This window comes from Loxodonta africana, chromosome 2 (assembly GCF_030014295.1).
Source record: "Loxodonta africana isolate mLoxAfr1 chromosome 2, mLoxAfr1.hap2, whole genome shotgun sequence".
Taxonomy (NCBI): domain Eukaryota; kingdom Metazoa; phylum Chordata; class Mammalia; order Proboscidea; family Elephantidae; genus Loxodonta; species Loxodonta africana.
In genome coordinates this window covers 160,233,380-160,258,568 of record NC_087343.1, presented here as the reverse complement: position 1 = coordinate 160,258,568, position 25,189 = coordinate 160,233,380, and the positions used below count along the sequence as shown (strand labels likewise).

The following is a 25,189-nucleotide window of genomic DNA, read 5'->3' as shown; positions in this document are numbered from 1 at the left end:
CCAGGTCACAGTGGAGGAGGCAGGATTTGAACTCAGATCCATCACCTCCAAATCCCCATTGTACTGTCTGCTTCCAGAAGAAGAATCCTTTCCTCTCCTGAATATTCAGCAGCAGGAGAAAAAAACGTTATCTTTTTATAACATCCAGAAGAATAAATTCATAAGGCTCCATTTTACATGCTCTCCAATTGCTCTTAGAAATAAGAGCATATTCTCTGCCCTTGCACAGAATATGAAATCCACCATCTCATTCTTCAACTCTCATGTAGAAACTTACTTGATAATTCCTGGTTCTGTAGGCCACTAGATTCCTTAATAAACTGAGGCTCACTCCCCAGGTCTCTGATGGAATATGTCCAAAGACGTCAGCCGAGACTGCAGCTGCAATGAATCTTAAAACTTTCGAGGTTTGGCATAGCTTCCAAAAGGGGTTCAGTATTGATCTGGGGCATAATTAACTTTGTTTCAGGAGAGCTTGGTTAGGTTAAAAAGACAAGGCTCTTTATTAAAATGTATTTGCCTGATGACAGGATTACAAACACACACAGACACCACCACCACCCCCCGGAAAAAAGCCAGAGCCTTGCTACAAGGCACAGAATTCACTGACTCCCCCCACCCCCTACCCCCATGCAATGTCTGAAGCTACTCTACCCCATTCCAGCTTAGCAGCAATTAACAGTAGCGCAGACAAGGCCCGAGCCACAGAGTTAAAAATAGAATCCCTTCCCCCTTCCTCCATCCTTCATTTCCATTTTTGATTAATTTAACCAGTTCTGTCAATTAGTCATCCTAGAGACTACAGTTGAGTGGATTTTCCTAAGAACTGGAGGGCTTATTAATTTTGGAGACGAGTATCATTCATTAGCAGTTGACACCTTCCCACATCCTGCCCTCTCCCCCACTCTCGGTCTTCGTTGAAAAAACAGTGGAGGCCCAAATTGGCACAAGCACATGGCTGAGGCCCCAGAGACTTGCAGAACAGGAAAGGTTGGCCCTGAGGTTATAGGTGACTCTGGCTGCTCTGGGCTTGGGACAGCTCAAGACCAACCTGCCTGTGAGCATGAACCATGACAAGCCACCTCTGGTGAAGCAGCCTCAGGCACCAAGTGAGCACCCTGAGTTCAAGGTTCAAGAGAACCCCCATCAGGGAAATATCTTGGAGGTATTTTCCCCAGATGGGGACAGTGGTGATTCAGGGGTAGAATTCTCACCTTCTATGTGTGAGACCCAGGTTCAATTCCCAGCCAGTGCACCTCATGCACAGCCACCACTAGTTTGTCAATGGAGGCTTGCATGTTGCTATGATGCTGAACAGGTTTCAGTGGAGCTTACAGACTAGGAAGAAAGGCCTGGTGATCTAATTCCAAAAATCAGCCAACAAAAACCCTATAGATCACAACCAATCATGGGGATGAAACAGGACCAGGCAGTGTTTTGTCCTGTCGTGCCTGGGGTTACCATATGTCAGGGGCCAGCTCAACTGCAGCTAACAACAACAACAATTTTCCCCAGGGAGGAACATTGGCCTGCCAGAGTCTGGGTCGACTCTAGCCAAAGCAGGAGAGATCATACAATAGCCATCCCTATTACCTACCTGGAGGCAAAATCAAAAGTCCCCCTCTTCCTTGTCCGGTTCAGTTCAGGTGGTATTTCCTCCAGGCAGCATTCCTCGACCCCACAGTTAAACTACCTACCTGCTATCAAAACACTTAATACCATCCGTTGGTATGACCTGTTTCTGTTTCTCCCGCTACATGGGACCTCCATATGGCTAATGATTGTTGCCCCTCTTGGCACTTAGCATAGTAAAGGTGCTAAACAAATGCTTGTATAATTAAACATAGTCATTCAGTTTGATACATTTGCGTATGGTTTTTCTCTTTGCACAAATGTTCACTCATTTCTAGCTTTAAGAATACAATATAGATTTATGTATGTATATTATATATATAATACCTAACTTATTAAGCTTTTATTAATATGTATTCCTAGACACCCTGAGTGGAAAAATAGCAATAAAAGACAGAGTACAATTTTAAGAATTTGCAAACTGGAAAAATGTAAGTTAACTTTTGGTGTCTGTCGGCAAAGTAGAGGGAAGGGGGGTTTATGAGCTAATGGTGCTCAGACTACTTTTCGTTACTCAACAAGTATTTATAGATGCCTACTATGTGCTATGGCTGCTAACCAAAATGTTGGCAGTTCAAATCTTCCAGGCACTCCTTGGAAACTCTATGGGCCAGTTCTACTCTGTCCTGTAGGGTCACTATGAGTCGGAATCGACTCGACGGCACTGGGTTTACTATGTGCCAGGCACTGTTCCAGGTACTAGGAAGATGGTGGCTCCTGGCCTCACAGCACTTTACTGGAGTAGGAGATAGACTACAAATGTATAAACAAATAATACAGGCTATGGAGATGGATTTCCTGGGAAGAGGTAGCAGCCAGTCCAGAGGCTCTAAATCTGAACTGTGCTTGGCAGGTCAAGGAGCAGAAGAAAGACCAGTTTCGCCATCTATAGTTGTCTTAGTCATCTAGTGCTACCATAACAGAAATACCACAAGTGGATGGCTTTAACAAAAAGAAATTTATTTTCTCTCAGCCTAATTGGTTACAAGTCCAAAATCAGGGCATCAGCTCCAGGGGAAGCCTTTCTCTCTCTGTCGGCTCTGGAGGAAGATCCTTGTCCTCAATCTTCCCCTGGTCCAGGAGCTTCTAAGGTGCAGGGATTCCAGGCCCAAAAGGCATGCTATGCTCCTGGTGCAGCTTTCTTTGTGGTATGAGGTCCCCAACTCTGCTTGCTTTCCTTTCCTTTTATCTCTTGAGAGAGAAAAGCTTGTACAGGTCACACCCCAGGGAAACTTTCTTTACCTTGGATCAGGAAGGTGACCTGAGTAAGGGTGGTGTTACAATCCCACCCTAAGCCTCTCAACATAAAATTACAATCACAAAAAGGAGGACAACCACACAATATTGGGAATCACAGCCTAACCACGTTGACACATATTTTTGAGGCGGACACAATTCAATCCATGACAATAGTGTTGTGAGAAGATACAGCCTGAGGGGAGGCTGGAGGAGTAGGTGGGTGGCCCAGATCACATGAGGATGCTCCAGGCAGGGCAGTCACTTTACACAACCCAGGGCCCCATTCACACTGTATCCTACACAAAGGACTTAGGAGTTGAACAATGTGGTAGTAGTGGTAGGCAGTGGTAAGGAGTTTGCATTTTATTGTATTTATAAAGGAAAATCTGGAAGAGTTTCATGTAAAGGAGTAGTATGATTTTATATACATATAGAAAACCAGTGTATATTAATAGAAAATCAGTTGCCATCCAGTGGATTCTGACTTACAGCAATGCCTGTTTGGCAAAGAAGAACCGTGTTCTGTAGGATTTTCAATGGCTGATTTTTTGGAAGTAGATTGTCAGGCCTTTCTTCCATCTGTCCCATCCAGGGACTCCATGTATATATATGTAATGGTTGTTAGGTACTGTCGAGTCCCTTCCAACTCATAGTGACCCCATGCAAAACAGAACGAATCACTTTTCAGTCCTACGCCATCCTCACAATCATTGTTATGTTTGAGCCCATTGTTACAGCCACTGTGTCAATCCATCTCATTGAGGGTCTTCTCCTATTAATGCTGACCCTCTACTTTACCAAGCATGATGTCCTTCTCCAAGGACTGGCTCCTCCTGATAACTTGTCCAAAGTACGAGAGACAAAGTCTCACTATCTTCACTTCTAAGGGGCATTCTGGCTGTACTTCTTCCAAGACGGATTTGTTCATTCCTTTAGGAATCCATGGTATATTCAATAATCTTTGTCAGCACCATAATTCAAAGTCATCAGTTCTTCTTCGGTTCTTCCTTATTTATTGTCCAACTTTCACATGAGGTAACTGAAAATACCATGGCTTGGGTCAGGCACACCTTAACCCTCAAGGTGACATCATTACTTTTGAACAACTTTAAAGAGGTCCTTTGCAGCAGATTTTATCCAATGCAGTGTGTCATTTGATTTCTTGACTGCTGCTTCCATGGGTGCTGATTGTGGATCCAAGTAAAATGAAATCCTTGATAGCTTCAATCTTTTCTCTGTTTATCATGATGTTGCTTATTGGCCCAGTTGTGAGGATTTTTTTTTTTTTAATGTGGTGGTATAATCCATACTGAAGGTTGTAGTCTTTGATCTTCATCAGTAAGTGCTTCAAGTCCTCTTCACTTTCAGCAAGCAAGGTTATATCATCTGCATATCACAGGTTGTTAATGAATCTTCCACCAATCCTGATGCTCCCATTCTTTTTCATATAGTCCAGCTTCTTAGATTATTTGCTAAGCATACAGATTGAATAAGTATGGTGAAAGGATACAACCCTGATACACACCTGTGCTGATTTTAAACCATGCACTAGCCCCTTGTTTGGAAACCCTGGTGGCGTAGTGGTTAAGTGCTATGACTGCTACCCAAAGGGTTGGCAGTTCAAATCTGCCAGGCACTCCTTGGAAACTCTATGGGGCAGTTCTACTCTGTCCTATAGGGTCACTATGAGTCGGAATTGACTCGACGGCACTGGGTTTGATTTTGGTTTTATCCCCTTGTTCTGTTCAAACAGCTGCTTCTTGGTCTATGTACAAGTTCCATATGAACACAATTAAGTGTTCTGGAATTCCCATTCTTCACAACGTTATCCACAAATATCCATAATTTGTTATGATCCACACAGTCAAAGGCCACTTTTCTCATACATAATGTTTGAATGATGATTTCACTGTATTACAGGGATTTTTAAATGACATCAAAATTTCAGAATGATCGGGTCAACCCCAGGATTACACACGCCCACCCAACCCAACGCATGCCCACATACGAGATAAATCCTATTTAAATCCTTATGTTCAGGTTAAAGATATTAAAGAAGAAAAAGATATATCTATATATAGATATAAATAATGATATATAAAAATATAGAAGTCAAATGTATATATGTATATAAGTAGTGTATGTGTGTATGTAGACACGCACATACACACTTAAGTAGATTACTCTGTGACAATGTAAAGAATGAAACATGGGGAGGAAGAATGGAGGAGGTGGGAAGAATAATTAGAAAACTATTCGAATGTTCCAGGCAACAGAGAATAGTGGCTTATTCTAAGATGTTAACAATGGGAGTAGTAAAACTGGGTAGATTTAGGCTATGTTTTTTTCCTTTACATAGCTTATGGTTTATTGAAATTTATTTTCTAATATGACTGTCATAGAACCTTATATAAGATAGCAACACTACATTTTCTTTAGAATTTATATTTTAAATGATTTTTTTTTTAATTGTGCTTTAGGTGAAAGTTTACAGAGCAAATTAAACAGTTAATACACAAATTGTTTTGTGACATTTGTTGCCAACGCCATGATGAGTCAACACTCTACCCTTCTCCATCCACCCTGGGTTCCCTGTTTCCATTCATCCAGTTTTCTTGTCCCTTCCTGGCTTCTTGTCTTTGCTTTTAGGCTAGTGTGCCCATTAGTTTCATACACATGATTGAACTGTGAAGCATGTTCCGCACGTGTTATTGGGCTCAGTCTGGTGGAGGTTGTGGTAGTTGTGATCCATTAGTTCCTTGGACTAATCTTTCTCTTGTGTCTTTGGCTTACTTCACCGTCCTTTGCTGGAGCCAGAATGGGACCAGTAGATGTGTCTTAGATGGCAGACTTTTAAGACCCCAGATGCTACTCACAGCAGTTGAATGTAGAACATTTTCTTTATAGATTATGTTATGCCATTTGAGCTAGATAACCCCCAAGACCATGATCCCCAGCCCTCAGCCCGGTAATTTGGTCCTTCAGGACATTTTAATGTGTCTGTGAAGCTTCTGGAAACCCTAGTGGCATAGTAGTTAAGAGCTATGGCTGGTAACCGAAAGGTCGGCAGTTCAAATCCACCAGGTGCCCCTTGGAAATTCTATGGGGCAGTTCTACTGTTTTACAGGGTCGCTATGAGCCAGAATCTACTCGATGGCAATGGGTTTGGTTTTTTTGGTGTTGATGAAGCTTCTATGACTTTGCCCTGGTCAAGTTGTGCTGACTTCCCTAGTTACCCTTCACCAAAGTTACCACTTATCTACTATTTAGTTAATATTTTTCCCTCCCCACCCTCCCCTACCCTCCTGAACATCAAAGATTGTTTCTTTCTGTGTGGAAACATTTTCATGTGTTCTTATAATAGTGGTCTCATACAGTAGTTGTCCTTTTGTGATTGACTTATTTCACTCAGCATAATGCCCTCCAGATTCACCCATGTTGTAAGATATTCCGCGGATTCATCATTGTTCTCTATCTTTGCTTAGTATTCCCTTGTGCATATATACCATAGTTTGTTTATCCATTCCTCTGTCAATGGGCACTTAGGTTGTTTCCATCTTTTTGCTATTGTGAATAATGCTTCAGTGAAAATGGTTGTGTATATGTTTATTCATGCGACAGCTTTTATTTCTCTAGTATATATTCCTAGGAGTGGGATTGTGTTAGGTCATATGGTATTTCTATTTTGAGCTTTTTAAGGAAGTACCATATTGTTTTCCAAAATGGTTGTACCATTTTGCATTCCCACCAGCAGTGCCATAAGATTTCCAATCTCCTTGCAACCTCTCCAACATTTGTTATTTTTTGTTTTTTTGCTTTTTTTTTTTAATCCATGCCAGTAATGTCGGGATGAGATGGTATCTCGTTGTTTTGATTTGCATTTCACTAATGGGTAGTGATCACAAGCATTTCTTCCTGTGTCTGTTACCCACTTGAATGTCTTCTTTGGTGAAGTGTCTGTTCATATCCTTTACCCATTTTTTAACTGGATTATTTTTCTTTTTATTTTTAAGATGCTTGATTTTTCTATAGATTTTAGAGATTAGACCTTTGTCAGATTCGTCATAGCCAAAAAAAATTTTTTCCAGTCTGTAGTTTCTCTTTTAACTCTTTTGGTAAAGTCTTTTGATGAGCATAAGTGTTTAATTTTTAGAAGATCACATTTATCTAGCTTATCTTCTGGTGTTTATGTATTGTTAATTACGGCTTTTGTCCTGTTTATGCCAAATACGAAGGCTCTTAGTGTTGACCCTGTTTATTTTCCCATGATCTTTATAATTTTGGGTTTTATATTTAGGTCTTTGATCCATTTTGAATTAGTTTTTGTGTACAGTCTGGGGTATGGGTCCTGTTTAATTTTTTTGCAGATGGACATCCAGTTTTGCCAGCACTATTTGTTAAAATGACTGTCTTTTCCCCGTTTAATAAACTTTGGGTCTTTGTCAAAGATTAGGTGACTGTATATAGATGGATTTTCATCTGGATTCTCGATTTGGCTGTACTGGTCAATGCATCCATCATTGTACCAGTAACGGGCTATTTTGACTACCGCAGCTGTATAATAGGTTCTGAGGTCAGGTAGTACGAGGCCTCCTACTTTGTTCTTCTTCTTCAGTAATGTGTGCTTATCTGGGGCCTCTTTCGTTTTCATATAGAGTTAATGATTAGTTTGTGCATCTTGTTAAAGAATGCTTTTGGTATTTGGATTGGGATCACATTGTATTTGTATATTGCTTTGGACAGAATTGTCATTTTCACAATGTTGACTCTACCTATTCATGAGCATGGTATGTGTTCCCATTTATGTAAGTCTGTTTTGGTTTCTTGAAGTAGTCTTTTGTCTTTGTGTAGGCCTTTTACATCCCTGGTTAGATTTATTTCTAAGTATTTTTTAATTTTTAGGGGCTATTATAAATGGTATTGCTCTCCTAATTTCCATTTTATAGTTCTCTTTGTTGGTGTATAGGAATTCACCTTATCTTTCTATGTTTATCTTGTATTCTGCTACTGTGCTGAATCTATTAGTTCCAGTAGTTTTCTCGTAGCATCGTATCATACCATCTGCAAATAGGAATAGTTTTACTTCTTCCTTACCAATTTGGATGTTAGACTGTGTTTTGAGTGTAAAGTTTAATAGGGCTTGTTTAAAACCAGATGTGGAAGTTCAGGTAAAGGGAAGACTCAAAAATAACTCCAGATTTTTGGCCTGAACACATGCCAAGATGAAGGTGCCTTTGAATGAGTTGGCAAAGGGGAAAGACAGCTTGGGGAGGAAACTCACAAATTCTGTTGACTCTAAGACTCATGTGGGAAAAAAAGTATTAAATTGGTGCCTCTTGCTGTTTAGCACTTGACCATTTACAGAGTCCTTTCTTATCCATTATCTTACTTGATTCTTACAATAACCCGTGAGTTCAAAGAATGTCTTCGTTTTTGCAGCTAAGGATGTCAAGGCTCACAAAAGGTAGTCTAATGATTGGGTTTATTTCTTACTTCATGTAATGAATATGGCCATCCTTGGTATTTGGCTGGCAGTGAAGATAGAAAAGGGAAGGGGGACTCTCTCTTGTGTGTGTAATTGACCCATGTTTAAGTATATCGGCTAATTCGAGCTCCGTGGGTGGTTCACGTAATTCTGTTTTGACAGTTCAGCTGGTGGCATCAATAACTGAGTTGTGAGAGCTGTTGTCCACTCTAGCAGCTTTCAGCCCCATCCATACAAGTCCCTTTATCTGTGAATTACACAAAGCACCTGCTGGCCTCCAATGCAGAACAGAGGCAGGAGGGGGATGGAAATGCTCACCCCCATGAAGCTTATAATGATACTTGCTTTTATCTTCTTTTATATCTTTAACCTGAACATAAGGATTTAAATAGGATTCATCTCATGTACCGTCATCCTTACTTCTGGGGTTGACTGGTTCATCCTGTAGTTTTGCAGTCATTTAAAAATCCCTGACATGCAGTGAAATCATCATTGAAAATTTATATAGTGGGATATAAAGTGGTATCATCAAGCTCAGGAAAAAGACTATGGGATCAAACAATGAATCAGTCAGTAAATGTTAACAAGGTATTGTGCAAAACACAATAGAAAGGAATATAAGTTGCAATTACTGCCTTTTTGTACCTTTCCCTCAGGCCTGATAAGTCAAAGATGAAAAGTATTTGTGGGTGCTATCTATCAACAACATTCAGCCATGGGCGTTAGACCTAGTTTTGAATCTCAGCTATACCTCTGACCAGATCTTCAACTTTGTGTAAGTTACTTGCTATTCTGAGCCCTGGTGTTCTCCTCCAGAACTCAGAGCTCGTGTATTGTTGTGATAATACTGCTACTAAATACTGAGTGCTTACTGTAGGCCAGGCATTATCTCATTGAATCTTCACAACAACCCAATGATGTAGGCACCATTCCTGTTCCCATATTACCGAAGTGGACACTTAGGAACTATAAGCCACTTATACAGGTTAAGTGGCATGTCCAAGTTACATGCACTGGGGTTTGTCAGACCCCAGAACCTACTCTTCTGACCACTATGATGTACTTTCTCTTTCTGTCTTCATAAAGCCAAGTCTCCAGCATTGGTGGGGCAAGAGGAAATAGAATTATCAAGTGTTTTAAATGTAAAATTCCTTTTAAATTGAATGTGGAATTCAGATTCCCAACATTAAAGAGAAAAAAAGCTGACTAAAAAGTCTTTAAGCTGAATATTACACTGCACTGTTGAAACAAACTGTGATGCCTCATGTTCTTATCCTCAGCATATCCGAGGTGTCCCCTACGTTCTGATGTGTAACATTTTCCCAGTCTCTGTTTATCGAGCATCTTCTGTGTTCATATCATTGTGGGGCCACAAAAGTACAAATTGGCATTAATGCAACACACAGTTGCTCGCCCTTAGGCAGTCTGACACAACCTGGACACTAGATCACATGTATTGAATGTCTGAACGAGTCAATGAATGAAAGATGTTTACCAAAGACTCAGATAAAATTTGATGTGTGTCATCAGAATACATTAGTGCTGTAATTCGCAGCCCAAGTGTGGGAAATGAAGGCATTGCGTGCTAAAATTGGATGTTGACTTTTCCCAATTGCCAGGAAAATCAAATAAGCTAAAACTCAGAATTATCTCAATTTTAAACGTCTCTCCAAGTTTTCCTAAAACTTTTGTGGTATGTATAACAAACTCTCATACAAGATAGTATGTTGTTTAAATCAAGTTATATTTAGTGAGCTGCTTTAAGGATATCGCAGTATTTTATGGTATTTCATACCCTGACTTCTGTATCCTGACCAGAACTTGTAATCCCTGCCCTAGAAGTTCAGAGAAGGAAATGATTGTTTCCAACTCAACTGTCCAGAGAAGATGTAATGGTGGGGCAGGGGGAGCAATCTAGCAGGACCTAGAGTGGTAAGAAGGATTTTATCCAATAAGGAATTTCAGACCCTACTATAACAACTATCAGCAACTTTTGAAAGCCACGTAGTGGCTTTCAGATGCAAAGTCCACAGCAGTGTTGAGGTTTAGAAAGGTAAATCTTAAATGCCAGTTATAGGTATTTGTGAGACTCTTGTGGTTTGGAGACTTGGCTTTGATGAGGATAGAGAGAAGAACACCATAGTGGGTCAGGAGTGTATGTTCTGGAATCACAAAAACTCGGGTGTGGGTAACCTGAACAAATCACTAACCTCTCTCAGGCTAAGCGTCCACCTCTATAAGATGGGAACAATAATAGTACCTGCATCATTGGGCTGTCATGAGACTTCAATTAGATAATGCCTGGCCCACAGTAAGCACTTTGTGGTGGTGGTTGTTGTGTGCCATGGTGTTGATTCTGATTCACAGTGACCCTGTAGGACAGAGTAGAATTACCCCCTAGGGTTTTCTAGGCTGTAACTTTTACAGTAGCATATTGCCAGATCTTTTCTCACATGGAGCCAATGCATGGGTTTGAACCACCAACCTTTTGGTTAGCAACTGAACACCTAACCACTGTACCACCAGGGCACCTAAGCACTTGGTATTCATTTAAAAAAAAAAAAAAAAAAACCAGTTGCCATCGACTTGATTCTGACTCTTAGTGACCCTATAGGACAGAGGAGAACTGCCCCATACGGTTTCCAAGTAGCAGCTGGTGAATTCGAACTGCTGACCTTTTGGTTAGCAGCCGTAGCTCTTAGCCACTATGCCACCAGGGCTTCTAGGTATTTATTAGTGTTTTATTATTATCAAGAAACCCTTGTGGTACAATGGTTAAGTGCTCAGCTAGCTGCTAACTGAAAGTTTGGCATTTTGAATCCACCCAGCTGCTCCATAGAAGAACGAACTCGTGGTCTGCTCCTTTAAAGGTTACAGCTCAGAAAACCCTATAGGACAGTTCTACTGTATTCCATGGAGTCGTCATGAGTTGAAAATTGACCTGACGGCACAGGACAGCAACGACAACTTTATCATAAGAATCCATGAGCTCAGAATTAAAAAATAGAAAACCAGGGCTCAGAATAGTAAGTAACTTACATAAAGTCGAAGATCTGATCAGAGGTACAGCTGAGATTCAAACCTAGGTCTGACACCCTATAAACACGTCCTATCTTCAACGCACCAGACCAGAGGGAGAGGTGGCCAGTTAGGCCAGGTACTGGGGGAGAGTGCTGTGGAGCGTGGGCATTTCATTGGTAGAGTCTGGCTCTCAGGAAATCAACACTGGTTCCTGTGTGTCCTGAGAGTGCACTGAAGGAAGCACATGAGCAACAGTGGAGATGGAGAAATTTTCTCAGCCAAATTCAGAATGAGAATCAGATACACACTGTCTGTCTTCCCCTACGACCAAGTCATTAAGCAAAAGGGCTTGCTGAGGGATAAAGCCTTCATTTTCCACAGCAATTGTAAGTGTTCTCTGCATCAGAGCACAGCAGCTTTAAAGTCCTGGGGGTAACTGAGAGGGGAAGGAGAGCCATGTGGTGATAGGAGCGGTATGATTAGACCCAGTGGGAGGACCTAGCATGTAGTAGGTGTTCAGTAATTTGGCGACTATTTTCCACATTGCCCCGGTACATCGTGTTAAGTCCATAAAGAGACTTCTCACCTCTGGTTATTTCTCTGAGGTAGGCTAGCACACACGGCTAATGAAGCCCAAATCAGAGGTTTAACCCTTGGACCAGCTAATTCATTTTACTGGCACCATGCCCATAGAAGTGTGGGGCCCCAGTGGCTGTTCTCAGCACCAGGTTGAAGGAGTCACCCTTTCTAACAAGGGAACTGGAGTAGGAATAATGCAGTATATGGGGATTAGTAGGTTGTAGAGCCAGAGCTGGGATAACATCCTAACTCTGCCCCTTCTTACCCTGTGACCTTGCACAGGTGACACTCTAAGCCTCATTTCTTCATCTGGAAAGCTGATTTGCTGTGAGAATGCAATGAGATGTAACATGTGTACAGAGTTTAGCACCGTGCCTGGCAGATGGGAGGCACCGAATACCATGGTAGCTCTTACCACTCTGTGTATGCAAGCTCCAAGAAAATCCAAGACACAGGTCTGGCTGTCAGTGGGCTGGTAGCATTGTTTTCCTATAGAAAATAGGTGCTGGGAACACAAAGGCATAGCACTGAGCCATGGCAAGACAATGAAGCAGTGACATCTCCTCTCCAGGACCCCCCTCCATGTAGCGCTTGACCCATGCCTGGAGGCACCCTCCTCCTCAGCCGGAACCCCTCACCTTGCTCTACAAGGGGATTACGGTCAGCAGGGAGCTGCTCCCCTCTCTCTTCCCGTGTTTACACCTTTCATTGCAGTGATTATGTATACAGCCCAGAAACTAGCGACATCTTGGGAGTGTAGCTCTGTCCTCTCTGCGGTGCCATGACAACGAGCTTCCCAGCAATCACCCTTAATAATGGCCACTCACAGTCTCTTCCACCTGGGCAGAGGCTCCGCAGGGAGCTCGAGCTTCTCTTGGAGCAGCTGCTACAAAGCTTCCTGTTGGGAAGAAATTATTAAAGAGAGCGGGAGACATCGGTCTCAGTGGGAGAGAAGAGAGAAAGCAGGGAGACGAGAATCTCTAATCTGTGATGTGCGGAGTGGACCCAGGGACCTTCAGACATTGTGTCGTGTTCCTGGAGCCTACTGGCTATAGGAATGTGTAACCCCACAGTCTAAGGATAAGCCCACAGAGCTCTCAGCCAATCCTACAGAGAGGAATATAATGGAGTGAAAGACCAAATGTGCGTGCTGTAAAGCCTGGCCTCACTGTTACCAGATTTCTTAATTAGGCTCAACTCAAGACACCCACTGCCAGCTCATCATCCTGTCTGGACTGCAGTCACTCCCCTTCACTGCTGCTGCTGGAGAGAACATGTTCAGGGACCTCCTTCGATCAGTATTTCCCAGCATGGCAGTTCTCAGAAAGGCACTGGCCTTGCTTGGCTAATGCATGATTATTCCTCACACAAGGAGGATAAACAGACCCCCAGTTAAAGAACTTGTCTGTGGCTGTTAGCCCAAATTCAGCCCTGAGATTGACATGTGAGGCCTAGGCTAAACCCAGATTCTTACTTCCCTCCATCTGGATCACAGACTCTGGCTGAGGGTCCTTCATGTGAAAGGTCTAATCCTAGAGCTGTTGTAAGTTGCAGTCAAGTCAGTTGCAACTCATGGAGACCTTATGTATGACAGTACAAAAATATTGCCTGATCCTGTGCCACCTTCATGATCATTGATATGTTTGAGTCCATTGTTGAGGCTCTTGTGTCAATCCATCTCATTGAGGGTTTCTCTTGTTTTCACTGACCCTCTACTTTATCAAATGTGATGTCCTTTTATAGCTATTAGTCTTTCCTGATGACATGATAAAAGTAAGCAAAATGAAGTCTCGCCATTCTCAATTCTCAGGAGCATTCTGCTTGCATTTCTTCCAAGACTGATTTGTTCATTCTTTTGGCAGTCCACAGATTATTCAATATTCCTATGGACTTTGGACTCCAGCCTCTTCAGGCCTAATGGTGATAATTCTTAGCATGCACTTTGCCTAAAGGCTAGCAGGTGCTGTTTTATCACTGGTATCTTCTTTCTGAGGGCCCCATTCCCTGACCTAGAGTTGCTTGGCTCCTTATGAATTCTGAACAAGTGCTTGTTTAAAATTGTCGTTATATTAATAACAACAGAAGTGCATGTGGAAGATAGCCAATTTAACCAGTAAGAGGAAAGAGAGAATGCAGTGGACTGAGGCAGTCCAGGAAGGGTCCCTGGAAGAGACATTGAGCCTGGAAGACTGAGTAGGATTCAGGGAAACCAAGGAGCAGGGGTAGGTGGGGAAACAGCAAGGATTGAGTCCTGGCACATGCTAAGTGCTCCATACATGTTGGCCATCCTTATTCAGGGTATAAAGCAGAGGTCACAAACTATGGTCCATGTGGCTTACAGATGAATTAGAGAGAGGGAAACTTTTTTAATGAGTTGCTAGCATTAAAAATGGAATCCTCAGAAAATTTTAGACCTTAAAAATGAGATGATCTGGCAATGCTGGGTCCATATTCCTATATGGCAGCCATTAGCTGAAGCCAAGTGGAAACTGCCACCTTTATAGGGTGTGGATACTCTAGTTTTCCACAGTCCCCACTGCTCCCTAATGTTTACCCATGCATGCTTCACTGATTTCACTATCTGTCTAGCCCGTGGAGGCATGAGTTTTCTAACCCTGGTGCAAATGATGAGTAGACCTGTCACACTTCAGTAGAATGCGCAGGAGAGCAGTGAGTGGGCAGTGATATGGAGTGCTGACTAAGGGCCTATTATGAAGGGCCTTGAATGCCAGGCCAAGGGTGTGATGCTGTTGGCTGTTGGCAATGGGGAGCTACTGTAAGGGTCTGAGCAAGAAGCTGTGTTGCTTTGAGAAGCTTCATCCAGCATACAGAAGGATCACATACAGTCTCACATTATACTGTGAAGTCCTGATTATCTCCGAGCAGTTTAGCTTGCTCTGTCTTTGAAGCTTCTCTGATCTGGTTTCTCTGGACTGTGTCAGCCTGTGGGTACAGTAGCAGCAGCAGGAATGCTGGGAGGAAGGGGCGGCTGAGGTGTGGGAATTCATCAGCTCCCTTGGGAGCAGTGAATCTGTTGCAGCCCGTGCCCAAAGGCAGCCTTCCCTGGCAGGGAACAGAGCTGGCCCTGGGGCCAGGGAAATGGGAGCAGCTTCCTATCGGGGAAAACTATCCCCTCCCACTATTGACAATATGAGGAAAGTGGGGTTGGGGTGGGGGACTAGTTTCCTATTTCTGTTGTAACAAATACCACTAACTTAGTGAACTTAGTGACTTAAAACATAAATTTATTATCTTAGAGTTCTGGAGGTCAGAAGTTCAAAATAGTTTCACTGGGCTAAATCAAGGTGTTGGCAGGGCTGTGTTCCTTTCTGGATGCCCTAGCGGAGAATCCATTTCCTTGCCCTTTCCATCTCCTGGAGATAGCTCACATTTCTTTGGCTCAGGGCCTCCTTCCATCTTCAAAGCTGGCAATGGCTGGTCAAGTCTTTTTCATATCACACCACTGTGACACTGACTTTCATACCTCCCTCTTTCACTTATAAAGACCCTTGTGATTGATTACACTGGGCCCACCTTAAAAATCCAGGATAATCTCTCCATCTCAAGGTCATTTTATCTGCAACCTTAATTCCATATGAAACACTTATCCCCCCTTGCCATGTAATGTAACATTCACAGGTTCCAGGGATTAGGATGTGGACCTTTGGGGCGGGGTGGTGGTGGGGGGCATTATTTGACCATCCACAGGGAGAAATTGAGAATATTTATTCCTTTAACAGAAGAGAGAAGCCCCCAGCCAGGATAAGTAACTGTGCCCTCGCGTTGCTGAAAGATGTACTAATAACACAGGGGCCTTGTTATCTATTCTGCTCACTCTTGTAGCCGCAGTACCTATCAACATGCCTTCTACCTATCAGGTGCCCAATAAACATTGCTTGACTGGTGTGTGGCACAAGTATTTGTTGACTTCTGACCATGTGCCGGGAACCCTGGTGGCATAGTGGTTAAGAGCTACCACTGCTAATGAAAAGGTCAGCAGTTCAGATCCCCCCAGGCACTTCTTGGAGACCCTCTGGGGCAGTTCTACTCTGTCCTATAGGGTCGCTATGAGTTAGAATCGACTCAGTGGCAGTGGGTCTGGTTTTGGTTTGTGTGCTAGGTAGGCACTGTGCTAAGTGCTTTATCTACTTTTATCTCATTTTGATTCTTATAACCATGCAAAGAATTGATATTTACATTTTAAAGATGATGAAGCTGAGCCTTAGAGAAGTAAAGACAATTGACAAAGACAATCCAGTCCACCTGTAAATGGGCAAGGGTAGAGTAAAGGTCCTAGCTTGAGTGTGTTTCACCCCAAAGGGCATGAAAAACTTCTCCCTGCACCCTCCAGAGAGGCATACCTGAGGAAGGCAACTTGCAGTTTCCTAAGCCAAGAGCTTCTCTTCTGCCCTTCCCCCTGATCTCTGTACCACCGCATCTTAGGGGCTTCACACTGGTCCCCAAAAAAGTATTACTTCAGCCATGTGCTCAGACTCATTCTCCTGTCTAGCACAGAGCATACCCCTCTTACTCCCCAAAATCATCATCAGGGATTGGTAAACTACAGCCTGCAGGCCAAATCCAGTCCACTCCCTGTTTCTGTACAACTTGCTAGCAAAGAATGGATTTTATATTTTTACAGTGTTGAAAATATGAAAAAATACCATTTTATGACATATAAAAATTATATGAAATTCAAATTTCAGTGTCCGTAAATAAAGCTTTATTGGAACACATGCTCTTTTATTAACGTCTTGCCCATGGCTGCTTTCATGCTACAATGGCGTAGCTGAAGCAGAGCTGAGTAGTTGCAACAGAGACCGAACCACCCACAAAGCCTAAAATATTTAGTATCTGGCCCTTTCAGAAAAGGTTTGCCAATCTGTGATCAGTTCTTAATGATCATTCATGATTCAGCTTATCATTAATCCTTACCTGATCACATCAGCCCGTTGTCTCATCATTTCTCCACTCTTGAATTTTTGGTGTCTTTTCTATCTGAAAATAAAAATTAGGGACCAATATAACCTCTTCTAGATTGTTAACGCCTCACTCTCCTTCATGCTCTGCGTTGCTACAGCATTCACTATGGAACAATTGTTTGTGAAATTAATGAAAAGCCGAGGCTGTTGATGGGTCAGTGATAGAATTCTTGTCTTCCATGTGGGAGATTCCAGATTCGATTCCAGGCCAATGCACAAGTTGAGGCTTGCGTGTTGCTGTGAAGCTGGAACAGGTTTCAGTGGAGTTTCTAGAGTAAGATAGACTAGAAAGAAAGGCCTGGCAATCTACTTCTGACAATCAGCTAATGAAAAGCCCTGTGGATCACAATGGTCTCGTCCGAAACCAATCATGGAGATGGCACAGGACTGGGCGATGTTTTCCTTCAGTTGTGCATGGGCCTGCCATGAGTTAGGGGCCAACTCAATGGCAGCTAACAACAATATTTGAAAAGCAAACCACAAGTGTTAAAAAAAAACTGGGCTTCACTATTTCCCAACTCAGAATCCCCAGTTTGGGTCTGAGTTTTCATATCATCCACATTCTCATCTCCAAGCCCATGTCTGGAGACGGTGTCATTAGGTCCATAGAACTATAGTACGTTGGCCACTAATTAAATCTTAAACTTCTCTCACTGCCCTCAGCTGGAAAAAGGCCAGCATTATCTGTCTGAGGGCGTTCTAACTCTCCGTGGGAAAATTGTTGGCCATTTTTCTCACTGGGCAAAATTACTGGATGTGTCTTCTGTATCATAAAAATTACTGGCTGCATCTCAATCGGTGAGCCGTTTCTCTCCAGGGGCAAAACTGTTGCCTGCATATCTCTGAAGGAAAATTGCCATCTGCCTCACTCTGTAGGAAAATTGCCAGTTGTGCCCCCATTATGGGGAAATTATCAACCACGTCTCCAAACGGAAAGCCTGCCAGCTGTGCTGCTCTGTAGAAGAAATATCAGCAGAAGTAAGCAATTGAAAACCCTGTGCATGATTCTAAATCCGTTCCTTCTTCATCGTGAACAAACTTTCACATTCCCCTGGACTGGCTTCCTATAACCTTCTCCTTATTTGCCTGAGTCATTAAAGCCAAGGTGGTTCATTTCAGCACCAAATGAGATATACACATACTTAGGAGAGTGGATTTCAACTGATAGTCCTGAGAGAAGCTATTGTGTCTGTGTAACAGAAGACCCAGAAATCAATGTAACAATAGGTAGCTCTTAAGATCTAGCCCAAATGGAAGAACGCATGAGGATTTTGGATTCATGTCATATCAACCTTGTCTTAAGCAGTGCCTACTGGGCATACTAGGGACAGGCTCTATGCTAAGTGCTTGACACGAAAGATCTCATCTATCTTCACAGCTACCCTAGAAGGTTGTTGTTAGCTGCTGTACAGTCAGCCCCTGACTCATGGTGGCCCCATGCACATGGAACGATTCTCCATTTTGTAGATAAGGAAAATGAAGCTTAACCTTCTGTTTGTCCAAGGCTTCATATTTGTAAGCAACAGAACTGGGATTTCAAACCAGGCCTGCTGACCTGGAAACCAACTGCATATACTCTTAACCATCACACCATAGGGGATGAAGATGAGGCAGCCATTAGGATCACCCATGGTAGCCTTGGGTCCTCTCCTTCACCACTGGGTGTGGGTTTCTCTGTAGTGTCCATTGTGAGGTCCAGAGCAAAGATCCATACCCAGGAACAGCCTTTACGGTGGTTTACCTATTGTTCTCTCTGCTCCTTCCCTCAGTGCACACTACATTTCCAATGCCTTCTCCTCAGTTGTATTGAATGTAATTTTAGCTTTAGGCTTCTCTAAAGTCAGCAGCTTTCTTCTTAACCTTCCTCTCTCTTAATTATGATTTCAACTCTTTCCCAGAACTCTTATTCATTTAGTCAGTTACCTGGGACCTCCTAGGTAAATAGCCCTGGACTAGTCACTGTGAAGGATCCATCAAACATGGGAAACTCACAGCTCCACTGAGATGTATTCATATCTGTACATGTTACAGTATAAAACATGTCTGCAACAGGGCACATTGTACACCCTATAGCATTTAAAAGGAAGTATTAGTTGATTTTGGCTATAGCATTGTTACCCCAAAATGTGTTCTGAGGAGACCTGCGCTACAGAAATACTAAGCTACAAGTGATTTGCCAAAAAAATAAAATGAAGTCGGAGGAGGGGCTGTAATCAAATTGGGACATTTGGCAGTGTCCAGAGATGTCAGAACTGAGTGAATCACTACTGGCAATGTAGGGGTTAGAGGCCAGGGATGCAGCTAAACGTCGTATAATGTCCAGGAAAGCCCCTTACGACAAAGAATTATACAACCCCCAAGGCCAACAGTGCTAAGGTTGAGAAAACCTGGGTTAAAGAATGGTAATTTTTTAACCCATGGGACTTCGCGCACCTTTAATAGGTTAATGTGCATCATCAACCCCCAAAACAGGGCTGGAGTTTCCCAAGCGCATTTGATTTCAGAATCTGAAATACCTGACATATCATAGGCTTAGCGTTCTGCTGAAGTCCCTTTGGGAAGGCTACCCTGAGTAATAGGTATTAGGAGAAGGAAATTAAAAGACCAGTGGAATTTCATATAAACTAAGAGCTGGAAGGAGCCTTGTAGACAATCCTAACTCCTTTTTATTACAGGAAAGGAAATAAGCTCAGAGAATAGACAGCTGCCCAAAGTCATCCAACGAGAAGCAGACCGAGTTCAGATCCTGGCTCCGCCACCTACTAGCGGTATAAACTCTGTGCCTGAGTTGACTGATTTGGCTAATTTGCGGAAAAGAGAAAGTAATAATACCAATGAATATTGAATGAGCTAATATGTGTAATACACACATTATAAGCACTCAATAGATAGCAATAGATGGTAGCTATTATTAAGAGCTGCCTAATTTGTACCCAAGGTCCGTGGGTAGGCACAAATGGTTCACGCTTGACTGCTAACTGAAAGGTTGGCAGTTTGAACCCACTCAGCAGCACTGTTGAAGAAAGGTCTCCATGAAGATTACAGCCAAGAAAACCCTACGGAACTCAGTTCTACTCTGTAACACATGGGACCACCATGAGTAGGAATCAAATCGATGGTAACGAGTTTGGTTTTGATGTGCCCAGCCTGAATTCCAACCCAGCATCCCTGACTTACTCCGATGTTCTTTCCACTATCCCACAATGGACACAGGGAGAGGTGAGGAGGAGCAGCAGCATGGAAGTGGGAATGAGCAAGCCATATCTAGAACATGGAGAAGTTCAGGGTGGCTTGACTATTCCCAACAGGGCAATGACATTGACAAAGCAAGGAAAGGCCTGACTGGAGGCCGTGTAATAGTTAGGCAGATAGATTGCCAGAGTTGAACGCCAAGCTCTACTACTTGCTAGCTGCACAGCCAGGGTTATTTAAATTACTTAACCTTTTTTGGTCTGTCTCCTTATTTGTAATGAGGACACTTAGTACCTCCCTCATAAACTTGAGCATCAAATGCGATAATATTGCAAAGCTGGAGGACATAGAAATGGTAGCGGATGTCATTTTTATTGCTGTTACTATTTTTATTGGGGTCTTCAAATAGTAACACCATCTTCATCAGCAAACCTGACATCTCCTCAGAGGCTGTGTCTGGGCCATTAGGATGCTCATCAACATTACTTCCTTAAAAAAGGAGCAAAGGTCTTCTCTGCACCCTAGCTCTCTTCCTTCTCTTGATGACTCTATTTTCAGGGAGCTGGTTGGAAACCCTGCAGGTCAGCAGGATTTCGATTGCCAAGGCCAAGGGTCCCCAGGAGAAATGCCAGTTCTTATTTTTTGCAACATCTATGCTCAGGCACTGGAGACTGTTGTACCACTTTTGACAAATTTTGAGCATTTTAGGTGTTGATGCAGTGGCAGCAGGCATGAAAAGTAAATTACACAGAAAACACACTGATATTTCATTTGCATTCCACTGGTCATGCTCCCCAGCACCTTCCTACACTGTGATAAATCTCACAGTAAAACCTCACAACTTTAACTAAATTTGCTTAATTTTTTAGCATTTGTCTCCTCCTCTTGCCTGTGAGCTCCATGAGAGTAGGGCTAGGTCTGTCTTGTCCATTATTGCGTCCTCTGCGCTGGGCCTGGCGTGCATGTATTCAATTGATATTTTTTATTCGTAAGCTCTCGGCAATGTACTGAGTATCGTACATGTGTATACACATACCAACTGCTACCAGTTATCGTCAAGTTGATCCCCGCTCATGGCAACTCCAAGTGTGTCAGAGTAGAACTGTGTTCTAAAGAGTTTTCAATGGCTGATTTTTCAGATGTAGATCACCAGGTCTTTCTTCTGAGGCATCTCTGGGTAGATTTGAACCTCCAACCTCTTGGTTAGCAGTCGAACATGTTTACCATTTGCACGGCCCAGGATTCCCTGTATACAGTTAAGAGCGATTTAAATAACTGACAAGTGGTTGCTCAGCCAGGATTAGTGAAAACTCTGAATTACAAATGACTTTCTATGAAATGTACTTTTTTAGACTTTTCAAGGACGGAAACTTGAATTTGGGATCAAGAAAGCATTAGTCCCTTTTAGGATCCGCTTTGATTAATAAATAGGTATAGTTTTCATTTAAAAGTTAAGATGGTTTGTCAATATTCATTCATTTAACATATATTTATTGAGCACCTACTATGTTCTGGGAAATATAGCAGAACAAAACAGACAAAAAATCCTTGCCCTTGTGGAGATTGCATTGTAGTGTGGGAGACAAACAACTCATTAAAATGTATGCCGATGCCCATAAATTGGCAGGGGCGGAGCTGGGGGAGGAGTTGGGTAAGATGGGGGAAGACCTTCTATTGCTGACAGGCCACAGCAATTAGAGCCCAGGGATGAGGGCTGGCCTGGGGCTTTTGGTGAGGGCCTTGACGGAGTCACACAGAGTCCTTGGTCCCACCTTACACCTGCCCGTGGTGATGTGAGGCTGGAACTCATGGAGCCCTTGGTGTGGGGACCATGCTTCTGAAGTGTTTAATATGGATTCGTTCTCTTAAGGACTCTCTCTCCCCTACTCAAAACCCATTGGAGTCTTCATATGTTCCACCCTCAATGGATGTTTCACTGTGATGTGTCTTACTTCCAACATGGGAGGCCCAAAGTTGGTTCTGGAACAATTCATTTACCTGCAGGGATTATGTGGTATAATGGGAGAAGTATTGACCTGGTAATTGGACATTTTGGGTGCCCGTGTCAGCTGTAAACTTAGGCAAGTCATTTCAGAGTCCTAATTTCTTTTTCTGTATAAAAAGGGTAGAGTAGGACTAATAATCATTAAAGACCTTTTCAGATCTATGATTTCAGGATTATATGTAGATTCTGTTAAATGGCAGATTCTGGAGTTGAGTTATAAAAAAATTTAACAAAGATTTCATTTGGAAGTAAACCAAGTTAAGGAAGCCTGGTACTCAAGAGGAGATACCAAAGACTTCAGTATGTGAAAGATAGTAGTCTCTTTTTATAGGAAGTTAATAGGGGAAAAAAAGGGATAGATTCTAAAAATTTGTCATTTAAGCAAAGGCAAGTCCTTTCAAAGTGGTGGCAAGTTTGTGATTGGGCCACACGTCCTTTCTTCCATTTGTCATAGGTCAAGGGTTTTTGGCTTTACTATGATTAAGTCTCAAGAGAATGCGGGTTTGGAAAATACCAGTAAATGAGGTTTCTGACGCAAGCACCGGGGGCCAGTCTAAATTGGTTATGGTCATTCTTAGTTCACAATTCTAACATGGTATCTTCTCTTACAGCTTCTAAAATAAGGTCTTGTACATGGTACAAGGCAGAATTGCATCATGATGAAGAACAAAGACTTTGGAGTCAGAAAGAACTGAGTTCCAATGGTAGCTCTAGTTTGGTCTAGCCGTATGTCCGTGGACAGGTTACAAAACCTCTCTGTGCCTCAGTTTTTCATATCTATAAAATAAGGAATCATAGCCATCCATCCTTATAGTATTATTGTAAGGATTAAATGAGATAAAACATGTAAAGCATAGAGCCTTAAATATTATCAGCTTTCCATAAACAGTAATTATTTATGTTATTAAACATTATTGCTGAATGAATGAATTTTTCATGGAGTGGATATTAATATTCACATACACATAGATGTTTCTTGAACTGCAAAGAGCTATCTATGCTGGTACATTATCTGTATGCTACTCTCTGTGTCCTCCATAAAGCAGGTTCTCTGTAAATAATTAATGGCAGGTTGATTAAAGTGTTGTCTTCTTTCATTTCACCTCCATCTTGTAGGGGTGTCACTTTGATGCTTTACAATATTGCTACACTGTGGTTTATATTGTTAGTTGCCATCAAGTTGGCTTCGACTCATAGTGACCTTGTGTATAACAGAATAAAACATTGCCCAGTCCTGCTCCATCTTCATGATTGTTGGTATGTTTGAGTCCATTGTTGCCGCTGTTGTATCAATCCATTTCACTGAGGATTTCCCATGTTTCCTTGAATCTCTATTACAAACATGATATCCTTTTCTAGCAATTGATCTTTCCTGATGAAGCATCCAAATTAAGTGAGTCAAAGTCTCACCACCCTCGCTTCCAAGGAGCATTCTGATTGTATAAGACTAGTTTGTTCATTTCCCTGGGATTCCACAGTATATTCAATATTCTTTGCCAACACCATAATTCAAAGGCATCAGTTCTTCTGTCTTCCTTTTTCATTGTCCAGCTTTTGCATGCGTATAAGACATCTTAGAAAGGAAGCCTCATATGGTGTTTTTCCCCTTTATGTCACTCTGTCTTCCTGTCTGTTCTCCCATTTTATAAGAAACCAGTCAGAAGGGATTAAGATACACCAATTATGGTATGACCTTGTTAACTAATAACACATGCAAAGAAAAACACTATTTCTAAACAAGGTCACATTCCCAGGTACAGAGTTTGGACTTCAATATATCATTTCGAAGACACAATTCAGTTTGTAACAATAAGGTATATGAATCCAGCAGAACTTGGATAAATGAAGAAAGAATGATCAGGCAAAGCACAGAAATGGGAAATGTCAAGATAGAGAAGTTTAAAATCAAAGTAGAAAGACAAGTTAGAGGCAGCTCATGCTGGGATTCCAGATGATACTGAAAAGCTGGACTTTTCTAAGTAGGAGCCAATTGAAACTTTCAAGAGAGATAATAAGAGCCTTCATACCAAAGCAAAGAGGCATGGACCAAATCAAAAAACAAAACCTGTTGCTGTTGAGTCAATTTAGACTCATAGAGACCCTATAGGACAGAGAAGAACTGCCCCATAGGGTTTCCAAGGAACAGTTGGTAGATTCGAACTGCCAACCTTTTGGTTAGCAGCCTGAGCTCTTAACCACTTTGCCACCAGGGCCCCAGAGGCATGGACAGTGTACACAAAAGGGGGGAATAGGGAAGCATATGTAGGATGGGGGTAGGCAAAGAAAGCATCTAATACCGTAGGTTATAATAGACAACTGTGGAAAACATCCAGCTCTCATACATCGTTGGTTGGAATGTAAAATGGTGTAGTCACTTTGGAAAGGTTTGACAATTCCTCAAAATGCTAAACAAGAGTTGCCATGTGACCCAGCAATTCCATTCTTAAGTATGTATCTAAGAGAATTGAAAACATTTGTACCCGGATCTTCCGAGCAGCTTTATTCATAATAGCCAAAAAGTAGAAATAACTTAAATGTCCTTCAGCTGGAAAAATGTATAAACAAAATGTGGTATTGCTGAATAACATTCATCATTCAATGAAAAAAATGAAGTACTGATTCTTGCTACAACATAGATGAAACTTGAAAACTTTATGCTAGATGAAAGAAGCCAGTCAAAAAAGACAATACATTGTATGATTCTATGTATCTGAAATGTCCATAGAAACAGAAAATTAATTAGCAGTTGCCCGGGTTGCAAGGGTCAGGGGTGGTCATGAAGGGGGAGTGACTGGTAATGGGTACGGATTCCTTTTGGGGTGATGAAAGAATTGAAAAATGAGATTGTGGTGATGGTTGCCTAATTCTGTGAATATACTAAAAACCACTGAATTGTATACTTTAAATGAGTTAATTTTATGGTATGTGAATTATATTCTCAATAAAGCTGTTAAAAAAAAAAAAAAAACTTTTTAAGCATCTAAGATGACTCCAGATTTTGATATGTGCAGTGACACCCAGAAACCAGGAGAAACATGAAACAGATAGATAGAT

At 42.0% G+C, this 25,189-nt stretch overlaps 1 protein-coding gene across 1 annotated transcript in view; it reads left to right on the top strand.

The window, feature by feature from the left end:
* Positions 1-25,189, top strand: part of PPP2R2B (protein phosphatase 2 regulatory subunit Bbeta) — a 326,027-nt gene that overhangs the window by 277,222 nt on the left and 23,616 nt on the right. The window lies entirely within an intron of this gene.